The 18,904-nt window shown below is 38.5% G+C and overlaps 1 pseudogene; it reads right to left on the minus strand.

The window, feature by feature from the left end:
• Positions 1–505: 505 nt before the first annotated feature.
• On the minus strand, positions 506–8,038 carry LOC111219196 (annotated as a pseudogene).
• Between the last annotated feature and the right edge of the window lie 10,866 nt (positions 8,039–18,904).

Consider the following 18,904-nt stretch of genomic DNA (forward strand, 5'->3'; position numbering starts at 1 on the left):
GTTTAAGATGCATTAGTTAACAATCAGAGCAGTGCAATATTCTACATTGTTGACACAATCAGCCATATAAAGGCTACTTAGAATCTTTAGTAAAAACGCTTATCTTTATAGGGACTTTTCACTAACAGTTCTCTAAATTATAATTCTCTAGTAGATCATTTGTAATTGGTTCTTTTTTTAAATTCATTTCTGATTGTTGTTCTTCGCAATACATTCCAACAATACACTCCCATAAAACGACATAGTAATCTGTATCTTAAAAAGATTAGCTGAAACTTGAAGAAAAAGTAAATGAGATAAGAAGTTTCAACTATTTTAAAAGGCCAAAATTTTTATGCCTCGCGCGGCCGGCGACAGTCAAGAGCTTATCTTTTTATAATAGACACGCATTATGTTTTTGGGGTTGTCGTCGCAACATAGATAAGTATGTACAAGAGCATGTCAGGAAATCCTTAGGCACTTCAGCTTTCTCTTCTACTAGAGACACAGTATTTACTGGTGGCAGCTACTGGCTAATTGTTTTTGTGTAATTCTGAAGTGAGACTTTGAAGTAATGCTGTGTTGTTTTCTGTGGGCTTGAAAAATGAATGATGTAACATTTTGGGAGGAAATACCACAACAGAAAGAGAAGAAAGACTGGAGAGTACTGCAGAGAGCGTTAGAAGTTTTGGATGTACTTTCCACCGGTAAAGCCAACGTGCACGGAGAAGAAGATGATTCCAGGTGAGGATCACAAGGAGGGCCGAATGTTATTGCTTTGGCCTCATTGTAATTTTTTGGGAGGTCTTTTCCCATGTAGGAGAAAATGAAGCAAAGGGAGCACAAAGACAAAAGTAAAATCACAGAACCAGAGTTTGCTTTCAGACCCATGTCACAGCTCAGTATTATTTTGTCTGGGTACCAACGTGTTTCATTGTAGGGCTTGGGAGGTCCACAAGAATAGCCAATGAGAAGAAAGAGTGCCTGAATAACAAAAGCCCCAGTGATGACCAGCCATTGTCCATGATATTTTATCCACCAACTGTAGAGCTTGGGGAACTTGGCAGCCATTTTGAAAACGCAAACAATTTGAAAGGATCGCACAACAAAACATGCCAGACAGACAGTGTAGAACAAAATGAATGGTAAGAGCCTTAAGATACAGAAAGAAACTGTTGGCTTATCAAAGTAAAAGAACACACTAAGACTACACAGACTGAGGCAGCCTAAAATTAGGAAGCACATGGGTCCCCCAGCAGATCTGACAATAGGGGTGTTGTAGTTGATGGCAAAGAGAACAGACATGGCTAGTGTGAGGCCCACCAGGGCCCAGGCCCCGACCATGATCAGTATAGCCTCACTGTCTGTGAATGGGGTGTACTCCACCACCCGCAGATTGCATGATGTACTTCCTTCTGCAGACCATTCTGTCTCCTTACAGTCGATGCACTTGTAGGGATCCTCTGTTTCACATGGGAGAGGGACAATTTGTCAGAAAAGTTAAGATTAAATTTTGAAAAATAAAAACAGACCAAAAGAGAGATCAAAAGAGGTAAAGACAAGTCAAACAGTTGAGGAAGAGACCATTCTGTCTCCTTACAGTCGATGCACTTGTAGGGATCCTCTGTTTCACATGGGAGAGGGACAATTTGTCAGAAAAGTTAAGATTAAATTTTGAAAAATAAAAACAGACCAAAAGAGAGATCAAAAGAGGTAAAGACAAGTCAAACAGTTGAGGAAGCAGCATTAGATGTTTGATCTGTGAAACTGTTATGCTCTCCTAAAATGAGCTCTTCCTTAAAAAAAAATAAGCTTGCTTTGAAGGTGAAATGTGTAAGATCTGGCCAGAATTTTAGTTTAAAATGTTCAAAAAATGAATTAACACTACAAACAGTATGTGAAGGAGCCACAGACAAGACCACCATCAATTGTATTTCAGAGTTATCTACTGAAATGAGCATGCTAACCAACTAGCCACGTCCCGGACCGTGTTGTAATACCACTTTATGACACTAGATGTTGTGTGAGTCAGTGTAGCATCTAGTCTGCCCTCAGTCCCACGAAGAAGAAGAGCTTCCTCCAGAGCTTGAAGTTACACTACAACGCCTGACTAAAAAAAAAAACTCCTGACTCTTCATCCCGACTAGCATCACAGAAACGCAGAGATAGCTGAAGCTCCTAGAAAGTGATCTTTATCTCCATCCCGAAGGACCACTCTGACAAGAATCCACGTTTAAGGGCAAAGAAAAGAAGAAAACACGAGTAAATCCTGCTGTGTCTTCCCACCGCTGGAGACAGGTCCAGGTTAAGAGATGCGGTTTGCTGCCAAGCTGCAAATTTTCTTTTAGACTGGTGAGTAACATCTAATGTTAGTCTGTAGCAAAAATTATCAGGGCAACTAATGACAAACCGTACTGACAAACACTTCAAGTGGTACAAATGTATGATGTTGACGTTCTAGTGATTTTGTACAATTTAGCTTGTTCCTGTGGCTGTTGTCCAGCTAGATGCATCAGTAACTTTTCTTTTACAAGTCAGACAAAGAGACTGTTTGATCCAGAAACAGCAGGTTCAGGATCTGCTTCTTCCCCTCAGCTGTCAACCTGCTCCACTCTGCACCACTTGTCTATACCACTGTGATTATATCAGAGCCACAGTGTATACATGTTCATACTGCTGATTCAGAATAATGAATATTTATACCATGGTTATACCACTGTCTAATACTGTATTAATTTTAGCATATTCAACAACAGACCTAATATGTTTGTATGATCTAAAGAAAATTGTCCTATCACATGTTTGTCTGTATCAGGATCAGAATTTCTGTCTATTCCTCCCCAGTGATGGACCAGCACCTGCCTTTTCTTCTGTGTCTGGCCTCATCAATCATCAACAACCACATTACAGTAACACCTTGGAGTATTATTCCTGCACAGAACAGATATTGTCTCTACTGTGATCTTTTGCACAGTCTGTTCAGCAGGGATTTAAATATATATAATAAATATAATGCACCAAACACCAAGCCAAATATCTTGTAAGTAAAAACCTACCTGGCAATAAACCTTATTTTCTGATTCTGCCTTTGTGATGATGTCATCATACCTTCTTCATGCTGCTGTAGCCTGATACCCATGTGTCATGCACTATCCCCTTGTCTTCATATTTTCATAGGTAAATACAAACATACTGTTTGTATTACAAGGATTACAAGTATTCAAAATCATAAGGAACACATTACACCTTTAACTGTAGCAGTAACCATAGTAGTAACCATCCTAGAGAAAATTGTAACAGCATTTATAATTTATTTCACCACAGGAAATTGGTTAATTCTGTTGTTGAAGACAATAGTGAATCTTTAAAAAATTGTTCTACATAATTTATAGAAATTACTGTTACTGAAAAAAACTTATCATCTATCTGTAATTAACCTCCATGTCATCAACAGCCGGGGCTGGAGGCATTATGTCTTTGGGTTGTCAGTCCATCCGTCCATTCTCGTGAAAGCAATATCTCTGGACCTTCACCTTCACTTTTAAATTTGGCATAAACGTCCATTTGGACTCAAGAATGAACTGATAAGATTTTTAGTGGTCAAAGGTCACTGGGACTTCACAAAATACATTTTTGGCCTCTTGAATGTGGTGTCTCCAGACCACCTTGAGAGAATTTCTTCAGATTTGGCACAAGCATTCACTTGGACTCAAAGATGAAGTGATTAGGGGGCGCCCTGGTGGCTCACCTGGTTGAGCACGTTCCAAATAGGCTCAGTCCTTACCACAGCAGCCTGGGTGCAAATCCAGCCCGAGCCCTTTGCTGTGTGTATCCCCTACCATGTTCCCTGCCTATCTCTCACTGACCCTATCCCATTAAAGACATAAATCCCCCCCAAAAAAGATGAACTGGTTAGGTTTTTGTGGCCAGAGGTCAAAGTTCAGGGTCACAGTGACCCCACGTTGTTATGAATTCGATAAATCAGCAAACACCCGGAGGGAATTTTATTAGATCTGGCATAAACTTCACTTCACTTTCACTTGGACATAAGGATGAACTGATTGGAATTTGGTGGTCAAAGGTCAAGGTCACTGTGACATCACAAAACACGTTTTTGGCCATAACTCAAAAATGTACTGTATATGCTAATTATAATGAATGAATAAAATGATGAAGTGATGACATTTCATATCCAAAGGTTCAAAGGTCAATTTCACTGTGACATCATAATGTTCTGCAAAAATACTTCTGGCCATTGTTCAATTGTGTAACGTGGGAGGGGAAGATTGTGACCATATTTCCTGGAAGTTGGCTGGATGGCAGAGGCATACAACTGCAATGCAGCAATTTAAGTTTCTTGTCTTTATGTGTAATAATTTACCTGTGCCGTTGATGTAAGTTCCATTCAGACAGATTTCACATATGAAGCAGCATTTGTGGATCCCATCTTGCTTTTTTGCATGTCCCACAGGACATTCTGGGGAACATAGTGAAGTAGGTGCCTGTACAACACAATTGTTAAGCAGCAAATCAAATACTGAAGGGTAGAGACTAGTAAGTGAGAGTAATGAAATAATTTTTTTTTTAGCACCACATACTGTATAAAACATAAAACACTTGATTCACAGTTTTATACAACACATTATACTACGCATATTGTATTAAGGAAAAGTCAACGTACTTCTCCGTTTGTGTACCAATGAATTTTGGTGTTGTTGATGAAGAATTTCACCAATGCGTGAAAATGATAAAAGCCGATCTCCTCTGCATCACCGCTGTGGTTCCAGAAAATTATAGAATAGGGTCCAAACTTGGGGTCACCATTCTCATCAAACTGAATACTTTGATTTAAAAGTGTAAAGTTTGACTTCTTCAGCTCTGCTAGAACCTGATGTAGACACACACACACAGACGACCATTACTTGCATGTGTTCACAATGAAAACTGTATATGCATATTAAACAGATTGTTAAATAATATTTCTTTCTTTTTTTTGCATGTTCTACATCACAACAGTGAACTTGTACATATGCATCTATATTGAGACTGAATTACATAAATTGAAATACAAATTTGTGTACTTACCATTTGTGGGTTCACTGTAATATTGTCATTACATGTGCCAGCTCCACATTGCAAGACACTGTGTATGGCATTAGCGATGGAATATACAGCAGAATAAACAGGAAAAGAGAAAGATGGGTCCATAGAAATGATATCCTCTGCACTCAGATTACTGCAGTTGCAAAACTGATTACAAAACTGCTGTCCTGCATTTTCACAGTGAGTCTGGCTTTTAGAAGAATAGATAAAATCACTAAAACCAGGTATCATCACTACTGACTGAGACACCCCAAGTACAGTTCCAATATTTCTGATTCCTTTCTCCTTGGGGAGCTTCTTGTTTAAGGACCAGGCATCTCCTGCTATCCACACTTTGTTGGTGACATTTAGTTGTATTGCTGACTCGATGAGAGGTTCAGCAGTCATTTTAGGAACAAAAACAATAATGATATTTACCCTCTGTGCCTCTATCTGTCTGAATATTTTGGAGTAATTTGTATTGTCATTGAGACCTTTGGTGTACGCCAGGCAGATCTCAGTGTCCTTAATCCTCTTGATGAACAATTCCCGTCCATCAATGCCAAATTCATCATCACTATTAAGGAAAGCAACCCAGCGCCAGTTGAAGTGAAGTATGATGTTAACAATCACTTCTATCATGTCCTTATTGGGATGCACTGTTCTCAGGAAAGATGGAAATTTTAATGTTTTTGAAAAAATAGAACTAGAAGATCCATAATTGACCTGTTGAAAGAGAATACATAGAGCAAGCTGTTTCAAATGAAATAAACGACAATAATACTGAACTGTACTGATATAAGACAGTATTATGGGGGGTGGGGTAGAGGCTTACCATAGGAATGAGATCCGCCATTAGTAGTGGGGCTACAGTCAGGGCCTGAGTGCTTGAAAAAGGACCGACCACTGCTATCACTCTGGACACATTGGACTCATGTCCATGTTGTTTGTGTGGTTCACCCCAAGGTTGGATCAAGCCATTGACAGAAATGAGGTTGAAAATACCTGGAAAGTTCTGTATATCTGAGCAGTGGTCAAATATCTCATAGCCAAGAGATACATTTGGCAGTAGGTTGGTAGAGTTGTTGATTTCCTCTACAGAGAATCTCATCAGCTGAAACCTCCGATAACTTGACAGAATTAAGGGTTGACTGAGGACAGAGAAAGGACAGCAGGAGAGAAGGGTTAAAAATTTTAAATTGTCAAGCGTGAAAACCTATTATTTGCAACAGTTTTGCTGGAGGGCTTCAAACAATACTATTTCTACAGGTTCAAATATCACTATCACTCTTGTTCCCTTGTAGAGATATGGATGCTACAAGGCCATTTTATTGAACAAGGAATAAATTCAGACTTAAGACTGGAGTAAGTAATCTGTTGTGTTAGATGTTAGCCTAAATTAGCTAGATTTTGAAAGTATCCAACCAAAAAACTCCCACCCCCTCCCTTCAGGCATCCCTCCAAGGCCACTCCCCTAAAACACACACACGCACTGCTGGAGTGGACGGGAGAGAGAGGGGGGCGGAGCAGAACGGAGCAGTGATTGTCGTTGTGATTCATTCACAGGTAATAAAACATATAAGATTACCATAATGAATGTAAACAACCAACATGACTGTTGCTCGTACTCAATGCTGTCAAGCTAGTATGTTTGGTAATTTGCTGTTGGAAATACAATTAGATGCAATGACTTGTCGCTGGCTAGCTGGTAGCCACCTGCAGTAAGGTTGTATATCAGGCAAAGCTAGAGACATCAACAAAGTTACACTACTAATACTAAGTTAGCTATACTACTAGTACAAAATTCAATAAAGCTCTGTTCTGTAATAACAACTAATCATGTTTGTTATCTGTTGTTTGATATGTTACAAATGACATCAGCAGATGCTCTTCACCCAGGCCTTCCAGTTACAGGTCATCCTACCTGCTGCATCAGCCAGAAATGTCCACAGATGTGGAACGGACACCACAACATCACAACTCCTGCGTTTCCATGCTGCCACACATGGAATCATATACGGAGTGTGTCCAAACTTTTCACTGTCATTTTTTTTCTTTTTATACATATGTAAATATTTCAATTTGCATTTCATTATTTAGCATTCTTATTTATATGCACAATCTGTTCAGACTTTTTTTTATTATAAAATCTTTAAAATGATACATGCGCTTTGCTTACACTTACAGCATAAACAATGACGTTGTTTTATTTAGTATCTCTTTCTATGCTACACAAAAAATTATAATCCAATGTGGTATGTAACTTGTCTATTGTATTATTATGGACATAAACATATATATATATATATATATATATATATATCATTACCAAAATGCTATTAACAATATAAGATATATACACAATGTATCATTGCCATACAAAATATATTTACTGTTGATTATAAGCAGAGGTGAGTGTCGGTCATGCAGCAGTAAGTGTGAGTGCACAGCCAGAGTACATTGCATCTGGGCTGAACGCAGTGATTTGCTGGAGTTTTACAGCCCTGTGACTGACACAGTCACAGCTTTTCTGTTTATTGTCAGAGCATTTAATTTATTCATTGCTATTGGGATATTAAGAGAAATTAAAGAAATATCATAAAAAGTGTTTCTGAAAAACATTACCTACTCCAGCTGTAATGTTATGGAGCAACTTTGATCATGTAGCAATTGACTGGATTGTTTTTTGCTACAAAGCAAAGCTACTCTTATAATATATAATGTCATAATAATATCATTTTGTGTTCTTAATTAGTTTCATCATGGCATCCACCAAGATTTTTTATAAGACTCACCTGGCGCAGTCGATGGTTTCTGGTCTGTCATGATGAACAGGGCCATCGACATGATGAACATCAAAAAGTCCACCTATCAAATAATCTCCTTCCAGCTGAAACTCTGAGGTGTGGACAGGGCATTGAGTCAAGGCACGCAGAAGAGATCCCAGCAGACACAGAGGAGCAAAGACGTGTTTCATTGTTGTAGTTACAGTTAACCAATCTGATGTGACTGATCTGACTATACTGAGATTTCCCTCTGCCTTTACTTATTTATGAGACACTGCATGGTGATGGTTAAGCCTCAGTGATCATTTCCATGCATGTGGGAATGAAATTCATACCTATACACGGTTGGAGGAAAATTCACAAATCAGTATGCAAACGCACCTTTATTGCTGCACAGACTGCCTGTGATGTATACTTGCAGGGTTTAATAACCTTCATTAGCAAGCAAGTTTAATGCCTCTATGAGTGATGAATAAGTGTGACAATTCTTCTTTCTCCTCCTCTAGCTCCTTTAGCCAGTACGACAAAAAATTTACTTTAGTTTTTAAATTCACTGTGTGACAAATATTGGGATGGCAAAAAAATAATGACAAACATTGAAAATATATCTACTGTATAAGTATGTTTTAAAAAATCTTGGAGACAGCTTCCTGTTTTTTTTTGTTTTTTTTACACATTTGGCATACCATCCCCACGGTTTCAAGGAATTACATTCATTTTAGAAAAAAAATAAGAAAAAATGTCAGAGAATATACTGTAAGTAAATGAAAATAACAATAATGAAACACAACTGAAATGATGAAATGAAATACTAATTATCCAAATCACAACTTGGTGTCATGCTGTCCAATCAACAACAGTATACTCCAAAATGTTAAAAAGGGTCTATCACCCATATTTAAAAGGAAGACCACAATGTAGCCAAAGGCATCAAATTTGAAAATCCTCAGCAAGTTTTTCTTTCTCAATACATTTTTATAACTATGGAAAGACTTTAATGCTATTCACCTGTCTTAGATTAAGGCTAAAAGATCACGCCCTCTTACAAATGATCCCTACACAATTTAACATTGGATCCCACGGGCAATTTGAAAGAGGAAAATTTGCAGTCACTCATCAGATTGATGGTGATAAATAGCCAGGACTCTCACCAGAATTTGAATTCACGCAACCTCTTGGTGGAAGGGCGGAAGGACTCCTTGTTCTGCTTGGCAGGAAGGGATAGGCTCTCATTTAATGAGACAGATTGCACAGTAAAGTTAGAACAGGTGAATCAGCTGCTGCCATGACTCAGCATTAAGACAAAATATCGTCATTAAAACACCACATTGTTTCATATCCAGTATTTACATTTATGGTTTATTTTTCAGAAAAGACCCAATCACCATAAAACAGACGTGTCTGAAACATTTTCATATTCTATGCTAAGAATTTATGGTATTAAGAAAGTTTGACAGTACAGTGGGTGAAGCATTTCACAGTAGTATTTAGTGCTATATAGTAATTATTGTGATCTTCTTGGATATTATGATGCAAGTTTTACTTTCTTGCTGGAATGCCTTTTTTCTTTGTCTGTTTATATCCAACCATCTGTTTCCATCGCTTATCCAAGGCTGGGTCATGGTGGCAGCAGGCTAAGCAAAGTGATTCAGAGGTCTCTCTCCCCAGCAATATTTTCCATATCCTCCTGGGGAAATCATGAGGCCTTCCCAAGCCACATAAGATATATAATCTCTCAAGTATGTTCTGGGTTTACCCTGGGGTCTTATACCAGTTGGACATGCCCAGAAACCTTGAAAGTGTTCAGGAGACATCCTCATCAGATCCCAACCATCTCAACTGGCTCCTTCCAACATGACGGAGCAGAAGCTCTACTCTGAGCTCCCTCCAGATATCTGTGGTCCTCACCCTGTCTTTAAAGGGATAGTTCTCATGAAGTACTCAGTACTCATGAATAGTGGTTACATTACCCAGAGTAGCGCTCCCAGGACCCGGCAGACTAACAGAGCGATATGTTACTGTGCACGGGGGCCATGAGAAAAAACGCCCACCGAAACAATTCAATATCCATTTAAATGTATTCTTCATCTAGAATATTTTCAGCTGTATATCTTCCCTTGAAAACAGAAGTTTCTTTTGGCACTACACTTTTTCAACTGCTGAACTACCATATTCCTATGCACAAGCGCACCCATGGAGCGCACTGTATTCAGCCTCAGCCACAGGTCAGCTGAGTAAATTAGAAAGCGGCTTAATACAAGAGCTTTGGTTTCAGACTCGACTTACTCTTCACCACAACAGTTGCTCACATTACTGCTGTCATTGCACTAATCCATCTGTCGATCTCTCTCTCCATTTCACCCTCACTTGCAAACATTCCATTCTATCCATGAAAATCACAAACAAACTTGGTGACAGGGGACAGGGTGGAGACCAACACACTCAAAATGTGCTTGAACACTCTGATTACGTAAGGACTGGATGGTTTGAGGCATGACTGTTAACCTTTTCCAAGTCCACAACATATATGTAAGGGTTCCTTGGCGAAGATGGAATCCATATGGCTCCTCCTGCATACAACTTTGATAGTTGTTAGGACTTTGATAGTTGTCCTGGCATAAGCTTTCTCAGGGAGACTAAGCAATGTGATAACCTATTGATTGTGATAGCCCAGAGTACTGTGCTGGAAACTTCTGACTTTTACTCCACTACACTTAAAAGAAAAATATTGTACTTTTGACTCCACTACATTTCTATGAAGTACTCTTACTTTGAAGCAGCTTTTAGTTAGTGGACTGAATTTTATTTTATTTTTAAAATGTGAAAGACCATACATTGTGTTGATCACAGAGGAAAAACCAATCACAGCCAACATCTACACTGTCAGTTTTGTTTCTTGATGCATTGGCATTTTTGAACAGCTCAGTTTGAACCTGGCAGTGGCAGGTCTAACGATGTTTGAAATTTTAGAGATAAAGAAAGATTCCTTTTGTTTGAAATGTTTGCAACAACAATGGCTGTACTTTTGTTGATTCAGTTGTGTTTTTATGGCCATTTCTACAGTTTGTAGCATATTCTACAAGCTGTTTATATTACAAGTTCTACAGTAAGTCAGTGCTTCAGTAGGTTGTGTCAGGGTCATTAGGTTCTGTAAATACACAGTGGAACAACACAACAAAGCGTTGACAAAAATCACTCTAGTACTTTAACTCAAGTAAAAACTTAACTGAACAACTTTCACTTGTATTGGAGTAATATGTGTACTTTCACTCAAGTAATGGAGTTGTGTACTTTGTCCACCTTTGGTACTAAGGACCAATCACATCAACTTGTGGGGTGGGGCTTTACACATCATTAGTATAAGGCAATGGCAAAACAAGGGTTGTCAGATGGAGCCAGGTAATTAGCCTATATCTGCATTTTGCAACATATGTTCCACAACTTTTCAATGATGGCAGAGATGTGTTCGGTTTTTGTTTGCAACACAAGGATTTTAAAATGGGTGCAATTTATTTGGAAAAATTTGAATGTCCTAGCCAAACTTGCAGAGAAAATTCATGTTTACACCAACCATTTTCCAGAGCACTATTTTGAAGATTTTACACATAAACAAAACTTAAACTGAAGCCCAATCCTATTCCATCTGTTTACCCTGGGGCCACCGCCAGTACGAGCCAGCATGTGGGTCAACCGATAACTTTTATTTTTTTGTGTTTTATCTGTTGACTGTGTCCGAACAAATCTGCTGTATTATAGATGTTATAGTGAAAGATAGCATCACGCACAGGTCCAAATGTTGTACAATGGAACGTGTGGATGGTTATAGTAATAGTCATAACAAGGTCAACTAAGTTATATGATGCAGGATGCTAACAGGACATTTATATGGCTCGGGCATGTTGAAGAAATAGAGTTTGGGCAAACATTACTCCAAGTCTATATAATAGAATAATTCTGACTGAAAACTACATTATTTTGTGGTTGTTCAAGAAGAAATCATTCCATGATGATGTCTGACGAAAGATGTAGCAAAACTTACTTCTACACATCAGACGTCAGCCATCGAGGGTTTGATTCTGCGGTTTGCCCCCAGAAATGTGGTCTTCTCGTACCATGGAATGCTATGCAGGTAAGCATGATTCCTATTTTATTTTTAATGCAAAGATTGTGATTACTCCAATGAAACCCATTTTGACAGCAATTACAGTGTCAATATAATGTATCACAGGTTATATCTGACTTCTATGCATTTCAATGAAAATGCTACAAGAGGTCAGCTGATGACCAAAGATGGAGCCCCATTATACAAAATCAAATACTTAAATATAAGTATAAGAAGGGGAAATACTCCATCCAGGCATTGCAGACAAAGTCAACATTTGGTAGAAGACTATACTTATTTATTCATTTTATAAAACTGTGTCCTCACATCTGTGACATGATCTCATTGAACTATCCAAGTCACAAAATAATGTCAGCTCCTGTACAACAGTCCACGTGGAAAACCTGCTCCAGCTCCTCTTCAGTCAGGTGCTCAATGACCCTGGCTGATTCACTGCAGAGCTGGACCAGCTGACCAGCCCAAAACCCCTGTGCGCCCAGTATGAGAGGCCTGACAGGGATGAGGCCATTACTGGGATTTTGTCATAATCGACCAGGTGGTATGAAGCATCATCAGTTATATTTATAGAACACTTCATGGATGATTACGTTCAGACTGCACCTTTGTATGCATCTATTCCCAAATGCATAAATTGTATATAGGTCCCTGCATTTCAGAAAATGTGCAACATGGCAGCTGTTAATTCTTGAACTTTTTTGGTATAGAGGAGAAGAGGAGATCTGAAGAAGAATTAAAGTCAAATACTCAGTCCAAGAGCTCAAGAAAACCCCCAATTATGTTAAGAATAGAATATTTATTTAGATAAAATGAAAAGACTAGAGTTAAAATTATTTACATTAATGCAGCTCAAACCAACAGTCACATAGGTACTGTAAAAATGTAAAAATGTCTTTGTGTAAAAGGTTTTTTTTTAAACTCCAGTCTAAGTACAGAAGCTTCTGACAACTTGATTGTTTTTACCAATGTCCACATTTGCTGCAGAGCTGGTGCAGATTCCATCCCACCACCACTCTGTGCTGACATTGTATGGCCTGACGCGAGAGAGAGGCAGTATCCTTCTTCATTCATCCAGAGGAGGTCGGAAGCCGACATACTGTCCCTGCACACCAGGCAACTCCTGGATGATCGGAACCACAGCACAGGATGGTATCACTAGCCACTCGCCCAAATATCCCCATACCCAGCTCACAAAGCTGCGGTAGGCCAGATGCCTGCTACACCTAGAAATTAACATGTTTCCACATTTGTTGAAATGGTATGAGAAAATAAGTAAATAGTTTTCTCGTTTGCCCTAAATCTTATCTTTTATGCGTCGTGTTCCTCTATTTTTTAGGCATGTTTTAGTTTTACAGCGATAATAGAAAAAGTAAAAAAAAACAACTGTTTTGTGTTTTTACCTGTATATTAACCATATTGACATTGGTCGCATTTTTTGTGAACAATTTATTGTTGTAGAAAATCATTTTTTGTATACTGACTCTAAATAAAAATAAAATAAAAAAACTATTTTAACTGAACAGAAATCTACATTACATACAACAATTAAAAACTTTACAATATTTTTTGCACATAAGTCTTAATATCTTAAAAACACATCTTAATAATCCTACATCATAATATTGAGCTCAATACAAAAATGACAATCATGGAGGACCTGGCCTGTAACTGTTACACTATATTACTATTTGCCATTATAGACAAAGCTATGCCTTATAAAAGTAAGTGCTGACATCTGAGGAAACTGAAGTCCATCCAAGTATATGGTATTGGGTGTGCCTGTTGTCTAGCATGTATACAGCATCACAGTGAAGTGGTGCCATCATGTGGAGAGGTCAGTGTTGCAGCAAGACAAAAACATACATCCCATTTCTCTTTGTTTAATCACTGTTACCGCATAATATGTTGCTGTTATACAAGTACACTGTTATTTAACTCCATAATATCTGGATTTATATTGGGGCTTAACGTACTAACCCCATCCCAAATTTATTGTTTATAGCAAGGTTGTAAACAACGCATGACCTAACAACAAATAAGATTTTAACATGTACATTTAAAGTGTAGTGTATATTGAATCTTAGAGTTGTATTCCTTTTGAATCCATATTTCAAGCATATCCAAGCATATCCTCTTGGATTTAGTTATTCAGTTGCAAAAATCGAACTTATAACAACACTTATGCATTTCTGATCTGGTATTATTCATGAAATGATGTTTAGTTCAGTATTGTAGAAACAACTGAGCGCAGAGATTTCTTTTCCTCACTTCCTAACTTTTTTCCATGTGTACAGTACAGGAGATCCAGTAAAGCCAGTATGAAGGGACATACAGCTAATTGTATCTGTAATTTTAAAATCAAAAAATCTTGTGTGTGTGTGTGTGTGTGTGTGTGTGTGTGTGTGTGTGTGTGTGTGTGTGTGATATGGGCCCGAAGCAAAACTATTCCTCTGTCTGTAGAGATAAAACATTTAAATGATAACTACACTGATATGTTTGTTTTTAATCACTTGATATATTTTCAGAAAAAAACATTTAAACACAATAATTGGCAAACTTACCATAGAAATGAGATCCACCATGAACAGTGCGGCTACAGTCAGGGCCTGGGTACTTGTAACCAACCACTGCTATCACTTTGGACACATTGGACTTATGTCCTTGTTGCTTGTGTGGATCAAATCGTTGACTGAAATGAGGATGAGGATAATGGAAATGGAAATGGAAAAATGGAAATGGAAAATTCAGTGTGTCTGTGTGGTAGGAGTTTGGTAAAACTCACTTATCTCAGTGTGGTTTTAGAAAATCTTATTAAATCAGTCGATGGCTTCTGGTCTGTCATGATAAAGAGGCTTACTGAAATGATGAATATCAGAAAGTCCACCTATCAAATAATCTCCTTCCAGCTGAAACTCTGAGGTGTGGACAGGGCATTGAGTCAAGGCACGCAGAAGAGATCCCAGCAGACACAGAGGAGCAAAGACGTGTTTCATTGTTGTAGTTAACGTTCACCAATCTGATTTCTACTAATTCACTACTAATTTATGAGACCCTGGTGATGGTTAAGCCTCAGTGATAATTTCATGCATGTGGTAAAATTCATACTTAAACATGGTTGGAGGAAAATCTCCAAATCAGTATGCAAACGCACCTGAACTCCCGATGATGTATACACACAAGGCTTAATGACTTTCTGTGTAGACATGTCCTAAGAGTCTACAACCATGCTAGCAGCTTTGTGAGGCTGTATTGAGGATAAATGCTAACACCCGCATGCTAATATGATCACAATGACAATGTTAACATGCTGATGTAAAGAAGGTATAATGTTTGTCATTTAAACAATCTTAGCTAATATTTGCTAATAAGCACCAAACACAAATTACAGCTGAAGTTAAGGGGTACGTCATTCATTTTTGCATGTATGTAGTCATAAACCAACGTGTTTATGAGACTAAAATTTTGACGTACTGGTGTCAGGAAATCACTTATTAGGGTTCATCCTCTGGGAACCTCAAATGTCTTTACAAAGTTTCATGGTAACCCTTTAAATTGTGTCTGACTAACAAAGACAACCACATTTCCATTAGTAGAACTGTAATGTTATGATTGTGTCTGTTCAGTCAGGCCATGTGGGGGGGTGATATACCATAGTATGTGTTGTACCAAATGAACTGACTGAAACTGAACTTTACATTAACACAGATAAAAGCAGATTGATTATAACTTTAAACTAGACACTAGATAGATAGATAGATAGATAGATAGATAGATAGATAGATAGATAGATAGATAGATAGATAGATAGATAGATAGATAGATAGATAGATAGATACTTTATTTATTCCCTCGGGGAAATTCATGTGTCCATTAGCTCATTGTTGATAATAATAATAACAGTTAATAATGAATAAAAAATAATACTTGTTTATGTTTTACCGTTGCAGTCAATGTTTTAAAAGTTAATGGACCCTCAAAAGAATGTTACTCGAAAAGAATAATCTCTCCAAGTATATATGAGTTTGTAGAATCACACAGAACACAGTCACAAACAAATACGCACACATTAAATCAATTCAACCCAGTATCTTTGGTTTCTGCTAAAAGGCCACCTCCTCTTACAAATTTCCCCTGCATGATTTAACATTGCACCACACAAGTCATTTGAAAGAGGCAAATTTGCAATCACACAACAGATGAAAATGATTAATGGCCAGCTCATGAGAGCCAGCTCAATGGCCTGTCGCCACAATTTAAATTCAATACAAATTGAGCTCAATACAAAAATGCTTTCCACTCATTTTATCTCAAATTTGATTATGCCTCAACGGGGATTTGAACCCTGTCCTTTGTGGAATTAGAATAAAAAAAATGAAGCAAAAAGCTGCCTTCCTATTGGCTGTTTCTCTGTTACAGTTATTCACAGCTGGCCCTCCTGGGAGACACAGAAGTTCTTATTCTAATCAGAAGCAAGTCAGACAGATTACACACTGAGGTTAAAACTGTAAAAGTCACATTAAAACATGAATCAGCTATAAACCATAATTCAGCATTGACTAAATATAAAATCGAATCAAATCAATCTCAGTTTGAAACATACATCACTATACAAATAGTGAAAAGTGTGCTGTGAAATGCTGCACTCCCATCGTCTGAGATATTACTTACAAAATGGATAGCTTCACTAAAATGCCAAATTAAGACCAAAAACTGTCTAAAGTAAGATGGTTGTGCTGTCATTGCTGTGAGTGCCATTTGGTTGATCACTTAGTGTGGCTGGTACAATGACATTTTATTTCTTTGGATGTTATGAACATTCTATGTGTAATGCTCTTTTCTTTGTCTCTGCCAGTCCATCTCAATCTTAAATTACACAGTCCTCGACATTTTTCTAATTTGAATTTCAACTCCATGTGGATGAAGAGGTGATAAACTCACAGAAAACTGCAGGCAAGTTGATCATCAATTTATACTTAAGCAATGCACCTGAATTTTAAGCTCTCATTTTAAAATGAAAACTGTAACACCAGAGGTGAAAAAAAAGAAAAAAAAGATCTGTATGTTTACCCTCAGAGATTTTAGATTGCCCTCGTTCTGCACTGCACATTTAAGGTCTAGTAATTGTCTAGCATGGAGACAGCATCAAGGTGAAGTATTGCCATCATGTGGTGAGATTGGTGTTAGAGCAAAAAACAAATGCATTCCATTTTATATCGTTATTTACTTTATGAATTAATTACCTTTATTTGATTTACCAGTTAATGCTGTGGGACTGTAAACAACATAACCCAAGAAGGTTTTAAAGTGGCCATTTAAAGTGTATTTTTAATCTTGCAGTTGTATATGTATTAATTGATATGCTAGTAACATTACAAGCACATATTCTTCTTTAGGTTTTGAAAATAGTGAGCGTACAGATTTATTTTCCAAAGCAGAGAATTTGTTTTTAACGTGTCTGGTGTGGAGGATTTGACACTCTACAACCAGAAAACCAGAAAGAGGAGGCCTTCAGGGATGGAGACAGGGAGAAGCTCAGGTGTGTGCAACATGAGCTGAAGAGGAGATTAAAGCAAGCGAAGGACTACATTACCATGGCAACAAGAGTGAACGCTGGCGCAACTTGCTGCTGCTGCTCGCCGGTAACCTAACTTTCTAACTTTTAATATTTTTTTTTCAACTTTCCAGACCTTTTGACTTATTTAATAGTTTTTATAACCTAATCGGACCTTGTAATTGCCTTCATTTGGAAATTTTCTACGATTTACTGGCACTACGTCCGGACCTGGACCTGCGCCTGAGGCACTCCACCTTCACCCGGACATCACCTTCCAGCCCCGCCGGAGATACATTCACCGAGGGTCCTGCCGGAATTTCCACTATAACAGCTCAACAACAATAAAGTCCATCTGGTCCAGCTCTCGACGCCCTCCACGCTCCACCAGCGCGGTTGTCGACCACAGCGTGTTAACCTGCCTAGCCTCGTCGGCTAACACCACCACCAGCTGCGACAACACCTCACTCAACTTCGCTCTACTCAACATGCGCTCACTGACAAGCAAGGGACATCTCATCCAGGACCTCATCACAGACCGTAAGCTAGACTTTCTTTGTTTAACCGAGACATGGCAACAGCCCAACCTCTGAAACACCATGCCTCATTTCATTCCGGAATATAAAGAACATCAACCCTGCCACTCTCACATCAAGTATCCACTCCTTCTGCCTCCCTGACATCCACAATCTGTCCACCCCTGATGATCTGGTTTCTCATTACAATACTGGACTTCATAATATTTTTAATTCTCTTGCTCCGTTAAAAACCAGATCTGTTTCTTTTTCCGTCTCCGCCCCTTGGTTCACCCCTGATCTTCGTCTCATGAAAGTCAAAGGTCGGCAACTTGAACGACTCCATAGAAAAACTGGTCTCACTATTCACAAAGAAATGTACAATAACCCTATTTTACATTATAAGGACTCCATTGCCACCACCTAAACCCACTACTACTCCAGTATCATCGATGCAAATAAAGGAAACTCCAAGTCACTGTTCTCCCTGCTCAACAATATCACCCAACCCAAGGACTCTCTCCCCCCTCACTTATACACAACCTCCTTCTGCAACTCCATTATGTCTTTTTTCACTGCAAAAATCAAGAATATCCACCAGCACCTAGGGCCAAATCCTCACCTCAGCATCTCAGCCAACTTTCACCCATCCACACACTCATTCTCATCCTTCCTTCTCCCCACTCTCTCAGAAATCAAAGAACTCGTTCAGAAATCCAAGCCATCCACTTGTCAACTGGACCCCCTCCCCACACAACTTGTTAAAGCCTGCCTTCCCTCTCTGGTCCCCCTCATTTCTGCCATCATCCACTCCTCTCTCACCACTGGAACTGTCCCTACATCTTTCAAAACTGCTGCCATTACTCCAATT

This window comes from Seriola dumerili, unplaced genomic scaffold, assembly GCF_002260705.1.
Source record: "Seriola dumerili isolate Sdu_G_001 unplaced genomic scaffold, Sdu_1.0 BDQW01000056.1, whole genome shotgun sequence".
Lineage (NCBI taxonomy): Eukaryota > Metazoa > Chordata > Actinopteri > Carangiformes > Carangidae > Seriola > Seriola dumerili.